The sequence below is a fragment of the Manis javanica genome, chromosome 7 (assembly GCF_040802235.1).
Source record: "Manis javanica isolate MJ-LG chromosome 7, MJ_LKY, whole genome shotgun sequence".
NCBI lineage: Eukaryota > Metazoa > Chordata > Mammalia > Pholidota > Manidae > Manis > Manis javanica.
Window position 1 is genome coordinate 83,028,458 of NC_133162.1, and position 21,931 is coordinate 83,050,388.

The 21,931-nt window shown below is 42.3% G+C and overlaps 1 non-coding gene across 1 annotated transcript; it reads right to left on the reverse strand.

Moving 5' to 3' along the window:
* Positions 1-3,980: 3,980 nt before the first annotated feature.
* LOC140850639 (U1 spliceosomal RNA) lies at positions 3,981-4,144 on the reverse strand. Its single transcript, XR_012133590.1, has one exon. It is a non-coding gene; the product is annotated as a U1 spliceosomal RNA (small nuclear RNA).
* Positions 4,145-21,931: the final 17,787 nt, after the last annotated feature.

The following is a 21,931-nucleotide window of genomic DNA, read 5'->3' on the forward strand; positions in this document are numbered from 1 at the left end:
TTATTTATGTACAATATCATGTCATCCGCTAATAGTGACAGTTTAACCTCTTCTTTACCAATCTGGGTTCCTTGTATTTCTTTGTTTTGTCTAATTGCCATGGCTATGACCTCCAGTACTATGTTGAATAACAGTGGGGAGACTGGGCATCCCTGTGTTGTTCCCGAACTTCTCACTTTTCAGTATGATGTTGGCTGTTTCTAATGTTGTACCATCCTTGCATCCCTGGGATGAATCCCACTTGGTCATGGTGTATGATCCTTTTGATTTATTTTTGAATTCGGTTTGCTAATATTTTGTTGAGTGTTTTTGCATCTATGTTCATCAGGGATATTGGTCTGTAGTTTTCTTTTTTGGTGAGGTCTTTGCCTGGTTTTGGTATTAGGGTGATGGTGGCTTCATAGAATGAGTTTGGGAGTATCCCCTCCTCTTCTGTTTTTTGGAAAACTTTAAGAAGAATGGGTATTATGTCTTCTCTGTATGTCTGGTAAAATTCCGAGGTAAATCCATCTGGCCTGGGGGTTTTGTTCTTTGGTAGTTTTCTGATTACCGTTTCAATTTTCCTTGCTGGTAATTGGTCTGTTTAGATTTTCTGTTTCTTTCTGGGTCTGTCTTAGAAGGTTGTATTTTTCTAGGTAGTTGTCCATTTCTCCTAGGTTTCCCAGTTTGTTAACATATAGGTTTTCATAGTATTCTCTAATAATCCTTTGTATTTCTGTGGGGTCCGTTGTGATTTTTCCTTTCTCCTTTATGATTCTGTTTATGTGTGTTGACTCTCTTTTCCTCTTAATAAGTCTGGCTAGAGACTTATCTATTTTGTTTATTTTCTCGAAGAACCAAGTCTTGGTTTCATTGATTTTTGCTATTGTTTTATTCTTCTCAATTTCATTTATTTCTTCTCTGATCTTTATTATGTCCCTCCTTCTGCTGACGTTAGGCCTCATTTGTTCTTCTTTTTCCAATTTCGATAATTGTGACATTAGACCAATCATTTGGTATTGTTCTTCCTTCTGTAAATATGCCTGGATTGCTATATACTTTCCTCTTAAGACTGCTTTTGCTGTATCCCACAGTAGTTGGGAATTTGTGCTGTTATTGTTGTTTGTTTCCATATATTGCTGCATCTCCATTTTAATTTGGTCATTGATCCATTGATTATTTAGGAGCATTTTGTTTAGCCGCCATGTGTTTGTGAGCCTTTTCGCTTTCTTTGTACAATTTATTTCTAGTTTTATGCCTTTGTTGTCTGAAAAGTTGGTTGGAAGAATTTCAATCTTTTCTAATTTACTGAGGCTCTTTTTGTGGCCTAGTATGTGGTCTATTCTGGAGAATGTTCCATGTGCACTTGAGAAGAATGTGTATCCTGTTGCTTTTGGATGTAGAGTTCTGTAGATGTCTATTAGGTCCATCTGTTCTAGTGTGTTGTTCAGTGCCTCTGTGTCCTAATTTTCTGTCTGGTGGATCTGTCCTTTGGAGTGAGTGGTGTGTTGAAGTCTCCCAAAATGAATGCATTGCATTCTGTTTCTTCCTTTAATTCTGTTAGTATTTGTTTCACATATGTTGGTGCTCCTGTATTGGGTGCAAATATATTTATAATGGTTATATACTCTTGTTGGACTGATTCCTTCATCATTATGTATTGTCCTTCTTTATCTCTTGTTACTTTCTTTGTTTTGAAGTCTATTTTGTCTGATACTAGTATTGCAACACCTGCTTTTTTCTCTCTGTTGTTTGCATGAAATATCTTTTTCCATCCCCTGACTTTAAGCCTGTGCATGTCTTTGGGTTTAAGGTGAGTCTCTTGTAAGCCGCATATAGATGGTCTTGCTTTTTTTATCCATTCTATTTCTCTGTGTCTTTTGATTGGTGCATTCAGTCCATTTACATTTAGGGTGATTAATGAAAGATATGTACTTATTGCCATTGCAGGTTTTAGACTTGTGGTTACCAAATGTTCAAGGTCAGCTTCTTTTCTGTCTTACTGTCTAACTTAACTCACTTGTTGAGCTATTATAAACACGGTCTGATGATTCTTTATTTCTCTCCCTTCTTATTCCTCCTCCTCCATTTTTCATATGTTGGGTGTTTATTTCTGTGCTCTTTTTAGGAGTGCTCCCATCTGGAGCAGTCCCTGTAGGATGCCCTGTAGAGGTGGTTTGTGGGAGGCAAATTCCCTCAACTTTTGCTTGTCTGGGAATTGTTTAATCCCTCCTTCATATTTAAATGATAATCATGCTGGATACATTATTCTTGGTTCGAGGCCCTTCTGTTTCATTGCATTAAGTATATCATGCCATTCCCTTCTGGCCTGTAAGGTTTCTGTTGAGAAGTCTGATGATAGCCTAATGGGTTTTCCTTTATAGGTGACCTTTTTTTCTCTCTGGTTGCCTTTAATGCTTTGTCCTTGTCTTTGATCTTTGCCATTTTAATTATTATGTGTCTTGGTGTTGCCCTCCTTGGATCCCTTGTCATGGGAGTTCTGTGTAACTCTGTGGTCTGAGAGGCCATTTCCTCCCCTAGTTTGGGTAAGTTTTCAGCAATTATTTCTTCAAAGACACTTTCTATCCCTTTTTCTCTCTCGTCTTCTTCTGGTACTCCTATAATGCAGATATTGTTCCGTTTTGATTGGTCACACAGTTCTCTTAATATTCTTTCATTCCTGGAGATCCTTTTATCTCTCTCTGCATCAGCTTCTCTGCGTTCCTGTTCTCTGTTTTCTAGTCCATTAATGGTCTCTTGCATCTTGTCCATTCTGCTTTGAAGTCATTCCAGAGATTGTTTTATTTCTGTATTCTCCCTCCTTAGTTCTTGCATATTTTGCTGCTAGTCCATAAGCATGGTTATGACTTTTTTTTAAAATTCTTTTTCAGGAAGATTGGTTAAATCTATCTCCCCAGGTTCCTTCTCAGGGGAAGATATAGAAGATGTCGAAGATGTCTGGGTTAGTCTTGTCTGGATCAAATATTTTTGCCTTTTCATGTTGATAGGTGCAGTGGTATCCTATTGACTCATCTGTCAGCTGGGAGAGCCAAGACTTTCCACTTGCTCCTGGCCTTTCTTTACTGGGACAGCTGCAATGCCTAGTGGCTTGTGTTGGGTAATTGCGTGTAGACTGGGTCTCTGTATCTTGACCGGCCAGTATGGAGGAAGCTCCCTTGCTGTGGATGTGGCCAGCCTCAGTCTTCTGCTCTGCTATGGCAGGGCCCTGGAGGGGTTATGGACAGGGGGCTGTTTGGCTGTTTACCTCTGTGAGGGGTCTCAGAGCTATTGCCCAGGGGGTTAGTGCACCCAGAGTTCTCTGGAATTTCCAGCTGCTGGACTGTGACCCGGGATGCTTCCGTCCAGCTGTGGGCTTTAAGACTTTCAAAAAGCACTTACTTTTCTTTGTCCCAGGGGCATCGGCTGCGGGACCCACTCACAGGTCTTACTGTCCTGCTTTCCTAGTTTCCAGCACCCCACGCATGCACTGTGTGTCTGCACTTTGCTGTGGATGGCTAGGGCTGGATGTTTAGCAGTTCTGGGCTCCCTCTCCCTCCCTGCTCTGACTCCTCTCCTCCTGCTGGGAGCTGGGGTGAGGGGCCTTGGGTCTTGCTGGGCTCTGGATTGTATCTTACCCCTTTCACCAGGCACTGGGATCTCACAGCTGTGGATGTAGTCTGGCTTTTGTCCTGTGTCTCCCACTCTTCTACTCATGCTGCCATCTTGGCTCCACTTTCACTCCTGTGTTTTTGTTGGTTCTCTTTCATGTACCAGGATGATACATGCTTTTAAGTTTGGGCTGAGCATATCATTGTTTCCCTATAAATACATCAACTACAAGCAAATAGCAATAACTGTCACTTAGTAGAAGTTCATAAATTTGAGTATATTGTCTTCCAAGTCAAATTCTTCCAATGTATGTTTCGCTGGATTGCATGTTGTACCTGCCTACAATACTAAACTTTATATTTCCTTTTCTTTTTTCTCTTTTCCTTTCATTTCAGGAGAAAGTATGAACACAGTGCCCCACTACCACAAAGTATGCAAGTCAAGTTTCCCACATGGCAGGAATCTCAGGGATCTGCACATCCACAGTACAATGGATAAACCTTGCCCTGAGAAAACCACCTTCATGGTCACAAGTACCTCCCTGCCAAGTAAGTATCTCTCCTTTTCTATTATGGCTACAAATGATAGGCAGACTTGCCTTTTGCTAGAAATATATCTTCTAAATAACAACATTGCATTATAATAGCCTGTTATCCCACAAATTATTGCTCTGTCACAATATCAAACAGTGTGTTCCCTCAAATTTCGGCAGCTTAAGGATTTGCCACTTGGCAGTTTCCTTCTGATTTAAAAGGTACCCTTGCCATGCTCTTTGGAGATTAAAGGGATATAAGACATGGCCTCCTGTGGCATTGATAATCCATTGAAGGCAATGATTACCCAAGAACAAAGGTTAGCCAATAATAAGAAAGCTACAAAAGTGTTGGTTACTTCCTACAGTGATTCTTAAAATTTAGTCTAAAAAGTAATCACTTTGAGTACCTATTAAACATGCAGCTTCTATGGACACCAAAAATTCTTATATGTTTTGAGACTGTCACCAGTCTCCTTAAAGTCCACCAAACCCAAACAAAAATAATAATATTATTTGTTATAGAACACTGTTCTTATACAATGTCTGAATAAAATGCCATTAGGAAACTGCTATTTTATTATCCGGCATCATCCAGTCCACATACAGACAGTATGCATAATAAGTTGATAATACATTAAGACAGATCCTTTAAGTACTGTGACCCCCAAATACCTTTTTTTTTGTTTTGGTATTATTAATCTACAATTACATGAGGAACATTATGTTTACTAGACACCCCCCTTCACCAAGTCCCCCCCATATACCCCATTAGTTACTGTTCATCAGCATAGTGAGATGCTGCAAAATCACTACTTGTCTTCTCTGTATTGCACAGCCCTCCCCGTGCCCCACACACACATTATACATGCTAATTGTAAGGCCACCTTTCTTCTCCCCCCTCCCTTCTCCCTTCCTTCCCACCCATCATTCCCAATCCCTTTCCCTTTGGTAACTGTTAGTCCGTTCTTGTGTTCTGTGATTCTGCTGCTGTTTTGTTCCTTCAGTTTCTCCTTTGTTCTTATACTCCACAGTTGAGTGAAATCATTTGGTACTTGTCTTTCTATGCCTGGATTATTTCACTGAGCATAATACCCTCTAGCTCCATCCATGTTGTTGCAAATGGTAGGATTTCTTTTCTTCTTATGGCTGAATAATATTCCATTGTGTATATGTACCACATCTTCTTTATCCATTGATCTACTGATGGACACTTAGGTTGCTTCCATATCTTGGCTCTTGTTAATAGTGCTGCAATAAACATAGGGGTGCATGTATCTTTTTCAAATTGGGCTGCTGCATTCCTAGGGTAAATTCCTAGAAGTGGGATTCCTGGGTCAAATGAAATTTCCATTTTGAGCTTTTAGAGGAATCTCCATACTGCTTTCCATAATGGTTGAACTAATTTACATTACCACCAGCAGTGTAGGAGGGTTCCCCTTTCTACACAACCTCACCAATATTTGTGTTGTTTGTCTTTTGGATGGTGGCTATCCTTACTGATGTGAGGTTATATCTCATTGTGGTTTTAATTTGCATTTCTCTGATGACTAGCAATGTGGAGCATCTTTCTTTCATGTGTCTGTTGGCCATCTGAATTTCTTCTTTGTAGAACTCTCTACTCAGCTCCTCTGCCCATTTTTTAATTGGATTGTTCACTTTTTGTGTGTTGAGCTGTGTGAGCTCATTATATATTTTGGATGTCAACCCTTTATTGGATCTGTCATTTATGAATATGTCCTCCCACACTGTAGGATGCCTTTTTGTTCTATTGATGGTGCCCTTTGCTGTACAGAAGCTTTTCAACTTGATATAGACCCACTTGTTCATTTTTTCTTTTGTCTCCCTTGCCCAGGGAGATAAGTTCATGAAGAAGTCACTCACGTTTATGTCCAAGAAACTTTTGCCTATGTGTTTTTTCTAAGAGTTCTATGGTTTCATGGCTTACATTCAGGTCTTTGATCCATTTCGAATTTACTTCTGTGTATGGAGTTAGACAATGATCCAGTTTCATTCTCTTACATGTCGCTGTCCAGTTTTGCCAACATCAGCTGTTGAAGAGGCTGTCATTTCCCCATTGTGTGTCCATGGCTCCTTTATCATATATTAATTGCCCATATATGTTTGGGTTAATGTTTGGAGACTCTATTCTATTCCTCTGGTCTGTAGCTCTGTTTTGTGCCAGTAGCAAACTGTCTTGATTACTGTGGCTTTGTAGTAAAGCTTGAAGTTGGGGAGCAATATCCCTCCCATTTTGTTCTTTCTTCTCAAGATTGCTTTGGCTTTTCAGGGTCTTTGGTGGTTCCATATGAATTTTAGAACTGTTTGTTCCAGTTCATTGAAGAATGCTGTTGGTAATTTGATAGGGATTGCATTGTATCTGTAGATTGCTTTTGGCAGGATGGCCATTTCGATGATATTAAATCTTCCTAGCCAGGAGCATGGGATGACTTTCCATTTGTTAGTGTCCTCTTTAATTTCTCTTAAGAGTGTCTTGTAGTTTTCGGGGTATAAGTCTTTCACTTCCTTGGTTAGGTATATTCCTAGGTATTTTATTCTTTTTGATGCTATTATGAATGGAATTGTTTCCTTGATTTCTCTTTCTATTAGTTCATTGTTAGTGTACAGTAAAGCCTAAGATTTCTGTGTATTAATTTTGTCTACTGCAACTTTGCTGTATTCCGACATCAGTACTAGTAGTTTTGGAGTGGAGTCTTTAGGGTTTTTTATGTACAATACCATGTCATCTGCAAATAGTGACAGTTTGACTTCTTCTTTACCGATCTGGATTATTTGTATTTCTTTGTTTTGTCTAATTGCCATGGCTATGACCTCCAGTGCTATGTTGAATAACAGTGGGGAGACTGGGCATCCCTGTCTTGTTCCCGACCTTTGAGGAAAAGCTTTCAGCTTCTCGCTGTTCAGTATGATGTTGGCTATGGGTTTATCATATATGGCCTTTATTATGTTGAGGTACTTGCCCTCGGTACTCATTTTGCTGAGAGTTTTTATCATGAATGGATGTTGAATTTTGTTGAATGCTTTTTCAGCATCTATGGAGATGATCGTGTAATTTTTCTCCTTCTTTTTGTTGATGTGATGGATGATGTTGATGGATTTTCAAATATTGTACCATCCTTGCATCCCACTTGATAATGGTGTATGATCCTCTTGATGTATTTTTAAATTCGGTGTGCTAATATTTTGCTGAGTATTTTTGCATCTATGTTCATCAGGGTTATTGGTCTGTAATTTTCTTTTTTGGTGGGGTCTTTGCCTGGTTTTGGTATTAGGTTGATGCTGGCTTCACAGAATGAGTCTGGAAGTATTTCCTTTCCTTCTATTTTTTGAAAACTTTAAGGAGAATGGGAATTATGTGTTCTCTTTATGTCTGATAAAACTCCGGGGTAAATCCATCTGGCCTGGAAATTTTGCTCTTGGGTAGTTTTTTGATTACTTACTGATTCAATTTCTTTGCTGGTAATTGGTCTGTTTAGATTTTCTGTTTCTTCCTTGGTCAGTCTTGGATGCTTGTATTTTCGAGGAAGTTGTCCATTTCTTCTAGGTTTTCTGCTAGCATATAGTTTTTGTAGTACTCTCTAATAATTCTTTGTATTTCTGTAGGGTCCATCGTGAATTTTCCTTTCTCATTTCTGATTCTGTTGATGTGTGTAGATTCTTTTTTTATTTTTCTAAATCTGGCTAGGGGCTTATCTATTTTGTTTATTTTCTCGAAGAACCAGCTCTTGGTTTAATTGATTTTTTCTATTGTTTTATTCTTCTCAATTTTATTTATTTCTTCTCTGATCTTTCTTATGTCCCTCCTTCTGCCGGCTTTAGGTCTCATTTGTTCTTCTTTTCCCAGTTCTGATCATTGTGACTTCAGACTATTCATTTGTTATTGTTCTTCCTTCTTTAAATAGGCCTGAATTGTTATATACTTTCCTCTAAAGACTGCTTTCACTGCGTCCCACAGAAGTTGGGGCTTTGTGTTGTTGTTGTCGTTTGTTTCCATATACTGCTGGATCTCCATTTCATTTTGGTCACTGATCCATTGATTATTTAGGAGCATGTTGTTAAGCCTCCATGTGTTTGTGAGCCTTTTTGCTTTCTTTGTACAATTTATTTCTAGTTTTAGACCTTTGTGCTTTGAGAAGTTGGTTGGTAGAATTTCAATCTTTTTGAATTTACTGAGGCTCTTTTTGTGGCCTTGTATGTGGTCTATTCTGGAGAATGTTCCATGTGCACTTGAGAAGAATGTGTATCCTGTAGCTTTTGGGTGTAGAATTCTATAGATGTCCATTAGGTCCATCTGTTCTAGTGTCTTGTTCAGTGCTCTGTGTCCTTACTTATTTTCTGTTTGGTGGATCTGTCCTTTGGGGTGAGTGGTGTGTTGATGTCTCCTAAAATGAATGCATTGCATTCTGTTGCCTCCTTTAGTTCTGTTAGTATTTCTTTCACATATGTCAATGCTCCTGTATTGAGTGTATGTATATTTATAATGTTTATATCCTCTTGTTGGATTGACCCCTTCTGTCATTGTATAACATCCTTCTATATCTCTTGTGACTTTCTTTGTTTTGAAGTCTATTTTGTCTGATATTAGTACTGCAACACCTGCTTTTTTCTCCTTGTTGTTTTCATGAAATATCTTTTTCTTTCCCTTGACTTTTAGTCTGTGCATGTCTTTGGGTTTGAGGTGAGTCTCTTGTAAGCAGCATAGAGATGGGTCTTGCTTTTTATCCATTCTATTACTCTGTATCTTTTGATTGGTGCATTCAGTCCATTTACATTTAGGGTGATTATTGAAAGATATGTACTTGCTGCCATTGCAGGCTTTACGTTCGTGGTTACTAAAGGTTCAAGGTTAGCTTCTTTACTATCTTATTGTGTAAGTTAACTCACTTATTGAGCTATTATAAACACAGTCTGATGATTCTTTATTTCTCTCCCTTCTTATTCCTCCTCATCCATTCTTTGTATGTTAGGTGTTTTTTGTATGTGTGTGTGTGTTCTTTTTTGTTTCCTTTGACTGCTTTTGTGGGTAGTTGATTTTGTTTTTTGCCTTTAGTTAGTATTTGATTGTTCCACTTTTTTTGCTGTGATTTTATTTTCTCTGGTGACATCTGTTTAGCCTTAGGAGTGCTTCTATCTAGAGCAGTCCCTCTAAAATACCCTGTAGAGGTGGTTTGTGGGAGGCAAATTCCCTCAACTTTTGCTCATCTGGGAATTATTTAATCCATCCTTCATATTTAAATGTAATTGTACTGAGTACAGTATCCTTGGTTCAAGGCCCTTCTGTTTAATTGCATTAAATGTATGATGCCATCCTCTTCTGGCCTGTAAGGTTTCTGTTGAGAAGTCTCATGATAACCTGATGGGTTTTCCTTTGTCAGTGACCTTTTTTCTCCCTCTGGCTGCCTTTAATACTCTGTCCTTGTCTTTGATCTTTGCAATCTTAATTATTATGTGTTTTGGTGTTGTCCTCCTTAGTTCCCTTGTGTTGGGAGTTCTGTGTGCTTCTGTGGTCTGAAAGGCTATTTCATCCCCCAGTTGGGGAAGTTTTCAGCAATTATTTCTTCAGAGACACTTTCTATCCCTTTTCTCTGTCTTCTTCTTCTGGTACCCTTATAATGCGGATATTGTTCTGTTTCAATTGGTCACACAGTTCTCTTAATATTCTTTCATTCCTGGAGATCCTTTTATCTCTCTCTGCATCAGCTTCTCTGTGTTCCTGTTCTTTGATTTCTATTCCATCAATGGCCTCTTGCATCTAATCCATTCTGCTTTGAAGTACTTCAAGAGATTGTTTTATTTCTGTATTCTCCCTCCTTAGTTCTTGCATATTTTGCTGCAAATCCATCAGCATGGTTATGACTTTTGTTTTGAATTCTTTTTCAGAAAGGTTGGTTAGGTCTATCTCCCCAGTTTCCCTCTCAGAGGAGGATGTCTGTGTGATTCTGGTCTGAATCAAATTCTTCTGCCTTTTAATAGCAATGGGCAGATGGTGCATGTGTCAGCTGGGAGAACAAAATCCCTTCCTACTTACTCTTTTCTTTTCTCTCCTGGGAGAGTGGTGACTCCTAGTGGCTTGTGTTAGGCAGTTTTGCACAGATGGAGTCTCTGAAGATTCTTCCCCAGGCCTCTGTGGAGTAAGCTCCATGTGGTTGCCATGGTTGCTGTGGGAATAGCCCCTTTCAGGCTGCTGCTCTGCTATGGTGGGGCCATTCCAGAGGGGGAACGGGTGGGAGGCTGTTGATTGCCATGTGGAACCTCCAAGCTGCACTGCCGCCCAGATGGTTAGGGCTCCCATAATTCCCCAGGATTCCCAGCTGCTGGGCTGAGTGTGCCGGGACACTTCTGTCCAGCTGTGAGGCCCTTATCCCTTTAAGACTGTCAAAAAGCACTCACTTTTCTTTTGTCCCAGGGGCGCAGGCTTCAGGGATATGCTCACAAGTTTTACTGTTCTGTTTCCCTAGTATCCAGCACACCATGCACTGTATATCTATGCTCCCAGTGTGGATGGCTAGGGATGGGTGTTTAGCAGTCCTGGGCTCTCTCCCCCTCCCCACTCTGACTCCTCTCCTCCTGCTGGGGCTCTGGGGTAGGGGTGTTGCTTGGGTCCCGCTGGACTGCAGCTTGTATCTTACCGCCTTCATGAGGCGCTGGGTTCTCGCAGATGTAGATGTAGCCTGGCTATTGTCCTGTATCTTCTGGTCTCTCTTTTAGGAATAGTTGTATTTGTTGTATTTTCAAAAATACATATGTTTTTTTGGAGGAGATTTCCCCTCTCCTACCCATGCCACCATCTTGGCTCCTTTCCCCGAAATACTTTCTAGGAAGATGTCTTCTTTAAGTGCTTTTTATAGGAATACCCTAAGACAAGGAATCTGTATTTTTAATAAGCACCTTCTTGACCCCTTCAGGTGAACCTGGGAATCCCTAAGATAAGGAGATCAGTGAAATCTTCATAAAAAGTTTCAAATTGAGTAATTTCATGGACACAGGACAGTGCAAGATGCATCATGAAAAAATGGACAGATTAACTTGTCTGGAGTGTAAGTCAAAGACTATATGGTGAACTAGAAATGTGAACATGGATTGTCAACCCAGGCATGTTCAGATCCTACAGTCGGGGTCACGAAGAACTCTAGAGCAGGAGAATCCCCTGGTGAAAAGTGTGCACCAGGAACAATGGGTGGTTAGACTGGAGTGGCAAGAAAACATGGAAATACTGGTTTCCAGGACAGTTGTAGTCCTCATTTTGGAAAGAGAAGTAGCCCAAAATCAGGAGCCAGTTGCACAAGACAAAGGTCTTGGTCAGCCTGCTCGCAGTTGTCCAGAAGAGTCCTCGCATATGGGCAGGCATGGAAACACTTCTCAGGCATGCCTCCTAATCTGGGGGTCTATTTCACTGCTTTTCTCTATGAGATTTTTTTTTCCTCTTTGCCTTAAGGGTGGCTTGTTGATCAGCGTGTCAAGGTTCTCATTCCTGAAGCATCAGTCAGAAAAGCAAGTTTTACATTCCAGGGCAAAAACTAATGTATCATAAAAAATCCCTTTTACCTGGTTTGTCAGGCACAGAGCAGTTTTTGCCTTCCAATTGCAGTTCATGGACCACTCAAGTAATACTTAACCTCCGAATAGAGACATTTTCTGAAATGTCACAAAGGACAGATTGAAAATGTCTTAATCATATTTGGTTCCACTCCACCACTTGAACTTATTTCCCAGCATTCATTTTTAATGTCACATTTTCATAAGATGTGACATAGTGGAAAAACCTCTCAAACAGAAGTCAGAAAATGAAAATGTTGGTCCTAATCTTCTACTCTTACCCAGTGCTGTACAGTAAATGTGCTGGGAAAAGTGCGAGGTCCGGGGAAGAGGACAGATAAGACAGTGTTTGCCTTCAGGAAGCTCACTGCCTGGAAAAGGAAAGAGGTAAATAGGGAGATGGAATTGCAACATGATGTGGTAAGTGTGTAGACAGAAGTTTGCACACGGTGTTTCAGGAGCTCGCGTGGGGGTGGGAAGCCTGATGACTTCTGCTGATAACTCTAGGACAGGATTACCAAGCAAAAGCAAAGGGGAGGAAAAGAGAACAATGGGATGAAGGGCTTTCCACATGGAGACAGCAATGAGTGGGGCTGACAAGTAGCATAGTATGTGTAGTGGAAAAAAACAAATTGTTTGTTCTTGCTTCAGGATAAAGCATGACTTCCTGCAAAGGTGGTCTTAGATGAAGCTGGAAATGCAAGAAGTAAGATCATGAGAAACTGTGAATGCCCTGCTCAGGGCCACTGAGTTTATTCTGGAGACATGGGATCCATTGAAGGGTTGAAGGGTGTTGAGTAGAAAAGTCATTCTCTATGATTTGGTTGGGGCTTAGATGCATCACTACAAGAGAAAAGTGAGAAACTGAATATGCAAATGAACAATGGCCAGACCATAAACAAAAGCATAACTCTGACCCACCTGCAGCATCCTGTTCAAGGAAAGTAACCCCTTGAAGTACAATAAACAGCCCAGAGAGCCAGCCTACAATAGGTCAGACTTATAGAGAATCAGACTATTATCCTTACTACATATGGATTGTTACTAACAGTCCAGGAAGCCAAACAATAGCTTCTGTAAAGTGCCAAAGTGGCCCGGACTTGATTAATAACTGACAGCTTTCCTAATCTGTCTCCCCCACTTCCAATTTAGAACCAAACAAAGCCAAATGTTCTCCCCTAATGATAGGATGCCCTGCTTCTACTTAGCCTGTTTGTGGCTTCCCCACCAAGAGCCTACCATCATAGCATACTTGAGGCTTCCCCTTTTGCTCACTATAAAGCTTTCTCACTCTTCTGCCTCCCTTTGAGTCGCTGCCAAAATGCGTGTGATGGTGACTGACTCCCTTGTTGCAGCAAGCTCTGAATAAGTAGCCCTTGCTTTTTTAATTTGGTTGGTCTTCCTTTAGTTCCATGAGGGTCAAGAATAGATTGCAAGCACTAAAGAAGAGCAAGGGGAATTAGATAAGAGATAATCATAGGAAATCGTGACCAATAATAAAATAATAAAAATGACTAACATTTATTAAGCGTTTACTAGGTATTTGCACTATACTGATCACTTTACCTCTTAGAATCTCACTTAATTCTTGAAACAGCCCCTGTTAAAGGTGTTATGTGTTATCCACATTATAAAATAGAGGGAACTGAGACTGAGGATGATGAATAACTAGTTCATCTCTTCTTTTACAGCTTATTAGTAACTACATTAAGGTCGTTCTGAGAACAAGGCATATTCCCTAAATATTATGTTAACTGCCTCAAAATCAATGCCATCTTAGGGTCAGAGTATCAGCTAACTCAGGTGTGAGATGCAAATGATAAACTTATAAAATATTTGTGAAATAAAACATCGGAATTAGGAAACTGACAGGATATGATTGGTGGTAGTGGATGGCATAAGGAATCCAAAGTAATTCCATGCCTTGAGTGACTGTTTCTGGCTTTTCCAATCTGGCGTAGGGGTTACTTCCCACTGGAAACCCAAGCGAGTAACTTGATTTCTCTAAATATCAGTTACACCCATAAAATGGGGAGAATGACTGCTTTGCCTATCTCCTGTGATTATTTTCTGTATGAAATAAGAAAATGTACATGAAAAATACTGTAAAGCTTTATGCAATACCTGTTTCAGGTAATTTCTGCTAATCTAAAGATATTTTATAACATTTGTGATGATAAGTTAGATGGGTTCCATTGTTTTTCAAGCTGAAAATGGATTTTCAAAAAATGTAGTATATGTACTTAGCATAGAGTTATATCATTTAACATTAACCTTAATTTTGCATGGTTGCTTCTGTCTTTTGTCTCCAGATCAAGTATCTAAGAAATTAATGAAAACATTTTTTATTTTTTTAGCAAGAAAACACAGCTGAGAATTCTTACATAAGATTATATAAAATGTCAGATCTCACTTGGCCAATACTATTTGTAACATCAGTAAAATAATGTGATTTAGAAGATATAAGTATGCAGAACCATTCAAAGCATAAGGCTTTGCCTCTAAGTGGCCACAATACTTGAGTTCTCTTTCCCCTTTGACTATTTAGGCTGGCCTTTCTTGTCCCAATTTAGTCCTTATTTTCTGAAATATAAAATATACATAGATAGCTATAGATGCATATTTGTACACATAAATGCAAGAATACAGATACAGATATATAATATTTTCAAGAATAAGTGAAAATATAAAAATACACACATAAACATACACAATTCAGGACTGCTTTTAAAATCCAATCAAAATCAGACATCTGGGATGCAAAGGGACAATATGATAAAATTACATTTGTAGGTTACTTCAGACCTACTGGTCTAATTTTGTTCTCAGTGCATCCTTTCCCTCCTTGTCTTGGCCAGAGAGCAGATCTTTGAGACAAGTCCAAGTCCCAATAAGTGGGTATCAGAGCATATGATGATGTCAGCACTAACAAACAGCTACTACATACCAAGAGCCGCCCATTCCAATTAAAGAAATCTTATCTTTTTAGTCTTAATAACCTTAAGAGTCAGAAATTACTACTTCTTCCATTATGCAGTAAAGAAAACAGAATAAAAGTTCAATTAGCTAGTAAGGTGTGAAACAGAAGTGTGAACCATTTATAAGTCAGAATAGGTAGGTTAGGCTTCAGCAAAATATAAAACCCAAAGTTTCAGTGACTGAAAACAGCAAAAGGTTATTTCTCTTTCATGCTGTGTGCTACTCATAGGCTGGTAGCAGGAGTCTGCTCATCACAGCTTTTTGAGGATGCAGGTTGATGTGTTGGCAGCCGCGCTCAGAAAATAGCGCCCAATGCAGGGCAGCCGGAAGGCCCCGAACTTCCTAATGACAAATCATCCCACACCACTAAACTACATGCTAATTGCGCCTTGGCATAAGGACCAATGAGACCCACCAAATGGTTATGCTAATAAGGCATATGGAGCCGCACCAACCAGGTCAGAGCATGAGAACTATATAAGCAAGCCTCTCCTTCCCCTCTGGGTCCTGCCCAACTCATTTGTTTCACAAAGAGCTGAAGAATAAAGCTTTCTGCAGAAGAATCCTGCTGTTGTTGCGTGCTGTTCTTGCCGGTGAGGACGGGGCGTGCGACAAGTGGTGCCGAATCCCGGGAACCAGAACATCACCGGCACAGGGAGGACCCTTCAGACATCTGGAGAGGATTCAGAACTGCAGGTCAGAAGAAAGCCCAGAGGGGTAAGTTCCAAGAGGCCCCTGCCTTTTAGGATGATGGTTGATGGTTCTCTGTAAATAAGGAGGCACCATGGGGAATGCACCGTCATTAGTCACGGCGCTGCAGACAGCTCTCAAAGAGCGAAACTTGAAGGTCTCCAGCAAAGTCTTAGGATCTTTTGTGAAGGAGATAGACCCTGTGGCCCCCTGGTTCATTTGTTCAGGGTCCCTCTCAATCCCGAGCTGGGACAAACTGAAGAAAGATCTTGATAGAGAGGAGGAGGAGGGTAGCCTGAGGGGAGGCACCAGGCCCCTCTGGAAACTGATTAGAGCTTGTCTGCAAGATGAGAGATGTGAAAAGGTAATAAAAGAAGGTCAGAGAGCATTGACAGATATCCAAGAGAGCATGTCAGAAACGGAACGGGAAACAGAGAGCGCGCGTGGCCGAAAAAAAGGCCACAAAAACGAAGGTAAAGAAACCTCAGAGTGAGGGAGAAAGCCAGCCTAGGGCAAAAGCGAAAGAGCCCCGAGAAGCGAGTGACGATCGCCTCGGAGAAAATAGTAAATACCCCTGGAAAGAGTTGAGGGACCTCCAACTCTCCAATAGGGAATCTGAGGAGGAATTAACGTCCGCAGAGGAAGGGGAAGAGAATAAAACCGCAGAGTGCAGAAGTAAGGGAACCAGCAAAGTTGAAAAGCGGACCAAGGAAAAAATGAAAGCAGGGTGTCCCCCAACGCCCGTTGCCCCGCCACCTTACGTGAGTGGCGCACTCTCCTTTTGCCACCCAGATACTCTTCAGGCAATTAGACAAATGTTTCCTGTATTTGAGGATAATGGCGTACGCTCTCACCAGCCCCTGAGCCATAAACAAGTTAAGGAGTTAGCAGAATCCGTTCGGGCTTATGGAGTCAGTGCTAACTATACCATAGCACAAGTTGAGAGATTAACAGAGACAGCCATGACACCCGCAGACTGGCAATATGTAACTAAGGCATGCCTTTCTAGTATGGGGCAATACATAGAATGGAAGGCATTGTGGCATGATATCAGCATGACCCAGGCACGCGCAAACGCGGCCGAAGGACAGCCTGCATGGTCATATGATATGCTGACGGGCCAAGGACAGTGAGTAGCCAACCAGACCGCCTTCCCCTTACAGGTATACGCACAAATAAACACGTGCGCCGCCAAGGCATGGAAAGCCCTCACCAACAAAGGAGAAGTATCAGGCAATTTGACAAAAATTATTCAGGGGCTGAGCGAGCCATTTTCTGACTTTGTCGCTCATATGATGGAGGCCGCAGGCAGAATATTTGGAGATCAGGAACAAGCAATGCCCCTAGTGGAGCAATTAGTATTTGAACAATGTACCAAGGAATGCAGACAGGCGATAACACCCTGGAAACAAAAAGGGATACATGCCTGGTTGAAAGCCTGTAGAGAAATAGGAGGGCCACTCACCAATGCGGGCCTAGCCGCGGCCATATTACAGAGCCACAAACAAGCCAGGATCACTAACAGAAGTATCAAATGCTTTCAATGTGGGAAATTAGGACATATAAAGAGAGAGTGTAGGAGCCCAGCTTCAGAACAAACAACCCAAAAGACCCCTGGGTTGTGCCCTAAGTGTAAGAAAGGCAGGCATTGGGCCAATGAGTGCCGGTCTATTAAAGATATAGAAGGGAAACCCTTAGAACTGCCAAAAAACGCCCAGAGGGGCCCCCGTCACCAGGGCCCGCAAATATATGGGGAAACCAGCACGCAAGTGTCATTCGGGAACAACCAGGCCCCCCAAGGAGAGCCACTTCAAGTTCCGCGGGATTGGACATCCGTGCCACCACCAGAATAGTGTTGACTCCACAGATGGGAGTTCAGCCTATCCCTTCAGACTTTAAAGGCCCCCTACCACCAAATACCATTGGGTTACTCCTAGGGCGCTCTTCTGCTGCATTGAAAGGCCTGGTAGTTCATCCCGGAGTTATAGATCAAGATTATGAAGGACAGGTAAAAATCATGTGTTCGGCTCCCAGAGGAATCTATCCTATATCCCCGGGAAACCGCATAGCCCAGCTCTTAGTTTTACCTAGTCTCCACGCCAATTATCCTGCTACCAACACGGAGAGGGGAGAAAGGGGCTTCGGCTCCTCTGACTGGGATTCAGCCTTCATAGTATTAGATTTAGCAGACAGACCAAAATTAACTCTTCAAATAGAGGGAAAGAGCTTTGAGGGAATCCTAGACACTGGAGCAGATAAAAGTATTATCTCTGCAACCTGGTGGCCCTCCAAGTGGCCTGTGACCCAATCCTCACATTCATTACAAGGTTTAGGATATGAGTCAAGCCCTTCAATTAGTGCCAAACCATTGAAATGGCGAGCCCCTGAAGGACAAGAGGGTACAGTCACCCCTTATGTACTCCCTCTACCGGTCAATTTATGGGGGAGGGATGTCATGAGAGACTTAGGCCTCAAACTCATTAATGAATACTCCACCCCCGCCCAAGGCATGATGATGGACATGGGATACATCCCTGGCAAGGGGCTGGGGAAACACCAACAGGGACACATAGAGCCCATCCTGCCCAAAGTAAAGAATGACCGTCACGGCCTGGGTTTTTCATAGGGGCCATTGAAGATGCCATGCCCATACCTTGGCTCACAGAGGAGGCCGTATGAGTTCCTCAGTGGCCCCTATCCTCTGAAAAATTAGAAGCAGCTCATTGCTTAGTGCAAGAGCAGCTCCAAGTGGGACACCTAGAACCCTCTGTGTCCCCATGGAACACACCCATATTTGTAATCAGGAAAAAGTCAAGATCATGGAGGTTGCTTCATGATCTGAGAGCAGTAAATGCTCAAATGAGAATGCTTGGACCCATACAACGGGGACTGCCACTCCTCTCTGCCTTACCCAAAGAATGGAAAGTGCTCATAATAGATATTAAAGATTGTTTCTTTTCTATACCTCTAAGCTCCAAGGACAGGGAAAGATTTGCTTTTACTTTGCCAGCTATTAACCATGAACAACCCGATGCCAGATTTCAGTGGAAGGTCCTCCCTCAAGGAATGGCAAATAGCCCCACCATATGTCAACTGTACGTTCAGCGAGCGCTAGACCCAATTCGTAAGACCTATCCCACACTAAAGATCATCCATTACATGGATGACATCCTTCTTTGCTCCCCACAACCAGCGGAAATAGAAGAAGCATATATAGATCTCACTAGATCCCTAGAAAATTGGAGACTGAATATAGCAAGCGAGAAGGTCCAAAAATCTAGTGTTAGCAAATTCCTAGGAGCAACCATTTACACAGATGTAATTTGCCCCCAAAAGCTTGAGATAAGACATAATCAATTGCGAAATTTGAATGACTTCCAAAAACTCCTAGGGGATATTAATTGGTTGCGCCCATACTTAAAGATACCCACTACTGAATTGACTCCACTATTTAAAACCCTAGAAGGAGACCCACAACTAACGTCACCGCGCTCCCTCACACCTGAGGCATTACAAGCCATTCGCAAAGTAGAACAGGCTTTGATGACAGCACAATTAAATAGAGTGTAATCGAATGAACCCTTTGAGTTGTGTGTGCTTCCCACCCCGGAGCTGCCAACAGCAGTTTTATGGCAGCACGGCCCACTGATCTGGATCCATCCCCAAGCCTCTCAGGCTAGGACAATAGAGTACTATCCGGCAGCCGTGGCCAAACTTGCTTTGAGAGGAGTAAAAACCTCCATGACACATTTCGGAGAGGCTCCAGCTAAAATTATAACCCCTTACAGCGTAAAACAGATACAAGTATTATGTGCTATGAACGATGATTGGGCCATACTTGCTTACAGTTTCTCAGGAACCTTTGATAATCATTTCCCTAAACATCCCCTCATCAACTTCGCCAAAAATCATCTCCTAGTATTTCCTCGGGTCACTAGCCTAACCCCGCTGCCTCATGGAAAAACAGTTTACACGGACGGGTCTAAGACAGGCACAGGTGCTTATGTCCATGATGGCAAAGTTGTGACAAAAGGCTACACGCCTGACACTCCACAAATAGTGGAATGTCGCATAGTCTTAGAGGTCCTACAAATCTTTCCTGAACCTTTAAATATTGTGTCTGACTCCTGTTATGTAGTTAATGCAGTCAAATCTCTAGAAGTGGCCGGGCTAATCAAAGCGTCCAGCCCAGTAGCCACTTTGTTCAAACAGATACAATCAGCACTACTTCATAGGCAATCTCCTTTGTATATAACTCATATCAGAGCACATTCAGGCCTTCCCGGGCCTATGACCCAAGGCAACCACCTGGCAGACCTCGCAACCAGAAATATAGCTTTTCCCCTGCTAGACCCTATCACCACAGCTTCAAAATTCCATACACAATTTCATGTCACTGCCGAAACACTGCGCAAGCGGTTTAGCATAACCAGGGCCGAAGTTAGGAACATTGTCCTTAGCTGCCAACATTGCTGCAGCTTCCTTCCCACACCTCATGTTGGGATCAACCCCAGAGGTATTAGGCCTTTACAAGTTTGGCAAATGGATGTGACGCATATTTTGTCTTTTAGGAAACTGAAATATGTACATGTATCCGTGGATACTTGTTCAGGAGTCATCTTTGCCTCCCCATTGTCAGGAGAGAAAGCTTCCCATGTCATCCAGCACTGCCTTGAGGCTTGGAGCGCATGGGGGTTACCACAGATTCTGAAAACAGACAATGGCCCAGCCTATACCTCTACAAAATTTGCTCAATTTTGTCATCACATGGGGATAAAACATATCACTGGCCTTCCCTACAACCCACAGGGTCAAGGGATTGTGGAACACGCAAACCGCACGCTCAAATCCTATTTACTTAAACAAAAAGGGGGAATTGAAGATATACCCCCCACACCAAAAACTGCCATAGCCCTAGCACTTTTCACTATAAATTTTTTGAATCTGGATGCTCAAGGCCATACAGCAGCGGATCGCCATAATCAGTGGCCAAAAGACCCACAAGAACTAGTAAAATGGAAGGACGTGTTATCTAACCAATGGAAGGGCCCGGATCCAATCATAATCAGATCCAGGGGAGCTGTGTGTGTTTTCCCCCAGGGTGAAGAAAATCCCTTCTGGATCCTGGAGCGCCTAACGAGGAAAGTCCTAAACAAAGGAGATGACTTCGCTATACCTCCTGACCCTGCTCCTGACACTGGAGACCCCGACTCAGGGAGTATTGAGATGGGGAATCCTGTCTGCCTTTCCTAAGCCTATGCCTGTCCGTTTCAATGCAGCCGTTTTTCCGCGCTTTTTCACTACCAATGCTAGTATGAACTTGCCCTACTTAGTTAAAGACACCCTAGTAGCTCCCCTGGGAGAAAACCGATCCTTCGTAACTAATGGGTCATTATGCTTCACCACTCAGAATCTAGCTGGCTGTATCTCCCTGAAACGGAGGAAATACGGATGGTTCAGTGACATAATTCTAGAGGCCAGTAGCCTCCCCGTTATGTCAGCTAAATTTGAAGGGCCTAATAAGGAAGGGAGCCCACCCTATAAGAACATGACTATCCACCAGATGGTTCTCTGGATCAATGGCACATTTGTACACTCTCCCAGGAACAATTCCACCGACAGGCCTCGTCAACCCAAATATGCCTCCCATTGTGTGGGCGACTATGAGGGAGAGCTGTGGCCCTGGACTGACTGTCAGTCAACTGTAGTAACGTGGGCAACTGAGAGGCAGGAGTTTACCATCTCCCCAGATATGGAGGGACGGCCAGCCAATGAGGCTTGGTGGCCAGTAAAGGTGCTCGAAGGCGAGTTTCGTCAGCAGCTGAGCATGAACCCCTTCCATAAATGGATGCTGTGTGGAGTCAATGGCTCGTGTACCGACCTCTCCCCCTTTTCCGCCCTCCAGGGTGGGGGAATTGGTGTAAAAAATATCACCTTTTGGTGCGAGAATAACCACATGCGCGCACACTGGAACATGATCATGACCCATAACAATGAGAACTACACGTGTTCAGCAAAATCAGGTCCAGAGTCACCTAATTCCCTTTTTCCACCTTCTCCAGTATGCATATACCCCCCATTTCTGTTTATCTTATCCAATAGTAGCTTTGACTCCTGCTCCAATGAAACCTGCTTTCTGTCTCAGTGTTGGGATGCGCGTAACTTTACCAATGCTTTGGTAGTCCGCATCCCCCGTTAGGTCCCTGTTCCCGTAGACGCCCCTAACACCAAGACTCTGTTTCGAGAAAAGCGTGATTTCGGTGTTACAGCCGCCATAGTGCTCCTGATCTCCGCGACCGCGGTCGCAGCCACCACCGCTGGTATAGCTTTAGACACCTCCATCAAATCGGCTACAGAGCTCAATAACCTTGCAGCCTCAGTAGCTTCTGCCCTGGACCAACAGTCCACACTTGATGGCAAACTGAAAGGAGGAATAATGATCCTCAATCAACGCATAGATCTCGTGGAGGAACAAATAGAGGTGCTCTGGCAAATGGCCCAATTGGGATGTGAGCGGAAATATCGTGCCCTCTGCATCACTAGCATTCAATATAAAAATTTTACACGGGCAGCTAATCTGTCACG